Raw genomic sequence first — 2,507 nt, 5'->3', positions numbered from 1 at the left:
GGGCGGCTGCGGGCCGGGGCTCTCGCCGGCCTCGCGTGTGGTCACTGAGTCTGGGACCCGCTCGGCGCCTTGCATCCCGCCTGGTCTGCGAAAGACCGAGGGAAACAAGTTTGTTAAGTAGCGCTGGGGTATTTGAGTGTTTGCAGTGATTTAACTCGACTTGAAAGCAATTTGTTTCTAAATCCTCTTATTATTGCAGTGTGCCCAGAGGTTTGAGGGAGGACTTTTTAAAAGAAGAAATGGAAGAAAAAAATTAAAATTGTCAATAAAGAGTCTTTCCAAATGCCAGGTTGGGCCAGGCTGAGCTAGAAGGTTCTGGGCTCCGTTCCAGTAGGAGGAGCTGGCGCTAAAGACCTTCTGGGCACTCACTGCCTTCTTCTGGGTGCCTGGAGCAGAGCAGCGAGCTAAGGGGTGGGAGGGGAGGCTTGGGAGCCAGGCCACCCACACTGGGCCAGTTTTTGTGCATGCACAGGAAGGAATATTGACTGGAGTTTCTGCATGAGATTTGTATGAGGGGCTGCACCCCTGCAAGCCGGCAGAGAGCACCCCTGTCTGGGGGCTGAGGATGAGAGACATTCCATTATGCTCCTCTGTCCCTCTGCTCAAAGAGAAGCGTCCTTTTCCATTTTGTTTAACCTGCTTGATCTTGGTTTACCATTTCAGTGTCTTTCTAGTTATCCAAGAGGGCTAGCTAGCATTTTGTTAAACTCTAAACAGGGAATTAAAAGCACTGAGGAGCTGAAGCAGCCTTCTAATGCAAAATGACAAATTGCACTTAAGCAATACATGAACAAGAAAATGATTTATGGATTTCTACAATGGTCTGAGCAAATGAAAGCAACATGAATTATACATCCTAATGCTCACGATATCATTTTCTAATAATACTGTTTCGGTCCAGATGCTTTACTCTCATCCCTTCCCTAAGACATATTGATCCATAAAAGGGCCAGGAATATTTTTAAGTCAGGCATCGGTGCTGGATGCTGGGTCCAGATACGTGTTTTTCTGAGTTGAGGAATATTGAACTTACAACCGGGTCAGCCTTCACACCCTGCGGTCTGCAGTGACACATGTACTCACTCCTTCAGAAACTTCATGTTGCTTCATATTTTCCTTCAGGATGCAAATAAATCCATCACTTCTGGAATGACCATCTTAATTACATCATGACCTCTGTGTCTGAAAATCAGCATGCATTATCTCATCTTCCTCTTTGCTTCCATCGCTTTGAATACATAGTGAAAACCCTGTTTTCTCCAAAATGTCTCATGCTCTTCAAGTCTGTTAATCCTACTTTTTAGAACATTGTTTAATTGTTGAGTGTGTTACAGACACACCTGAGTTAGTAAAGAGGTCAGGTACCTTCGTTGTTTTAGCCTCAGTAGACAGAACAGATCCTGATTGTCTGAAATTACATTTGTAAAAAGCCATATGAAATTGAATATGGCCCATGGAGTTGTGGGGTTGGATGTTTTTCATTCGAATTACCTTTGTGTGATGATGAACGCTCATTGTGTTTTCCTTAGCCACTTATGTCTTGTATATACGTTATTTCAGGGCATATGGAAGCTTAAGTGAAGACAGTGTCTTCAAAGTAACAGGTACCCAACCATATGGAAACTTCTAATTACTCTGAGGCCTCTGGAGCCAAATTATTAAGCTTAATCTTCATTATCCGGGTTTATTAAAAAAAAAAATGAATCCCAGCTTCTGTGTTTGACAGCATTAATAATCTCTCTTACTGAAAGATTACTGAAATCAATGATGTGATTAGGATTGTAAATAAGAACTCCAAGACATCCCATTTAAGGAGCCAGCTGCTGTGTAGGGAGGGATGGTGTGTGGGTTTCACTCTTGGAGCCCAGAGGTAGGAATGAAACTTTCATCACTAGAGTCGGTATTGAACAATTTCAAATATTAATTGCAAGCTCTGATTAAATTGATATGGGGAAGAGAAAAGGGTTCTAGAATTCTTGTTTTTTGCCCCCATGGGGTGGCTTCTTTTTTGACAGTGAGCTAATCCATGCAGCATAAACTGGTCCTTGTCTGGCAAGTAAAATGTTTTTGTAAGGGGAAGCCCCTTGACTTTATCAACGCAGAATGTGGTTTCCCAAATTGTGATTAGGGTTATAAGTCACAGAGTTATTTTCTAAAGAGTTTGAGAATTTTATTGGAGAAAAACACCATGAAAGGAATATCAAACACAGCTTGAGAGTTCCATTAGTAATTACAATTACATTAGAATTACAGCAGTAAATCAGGACAAATAGTAAAATATATGCTTCAATATGAAAAAAAAAAAAAACCCTCACAGTTTGACAGCCTAGTAGTATCACTCTATAGGAAACTTGATTTGCATGCCATCTTGTTTAAATAGAATTGGCAGTGCTACATCTAAAGTGTCTTATTTATTACAATGGCTTATCTTGTTCATTTTGGTGAGACTAGAGGGCTTTTTTTAAAAGATTTATTTGTACACACAGAACTGGGGTAAAAGCCAGAGG

The sequence above is a fragment of the Condylura cristata genome, unplaced genomic scaffold, assembly GCF_000260355.1.
Source record: "Condylura cristata isolate star-nosed mole 26May11 unplaced genomic scaffold, ConCri1.0 scaffold00018, whole genome shotgun sequence".
Classification (NCBI taxonomy): Eukaryota; Metazoa; Chordata; class Mammalia; order Eulipotyphla; family Talpidae; genus Condylura; species Condylura cristata.
This window is presented reverse-complemented; position numbering follows the sequence as displayed.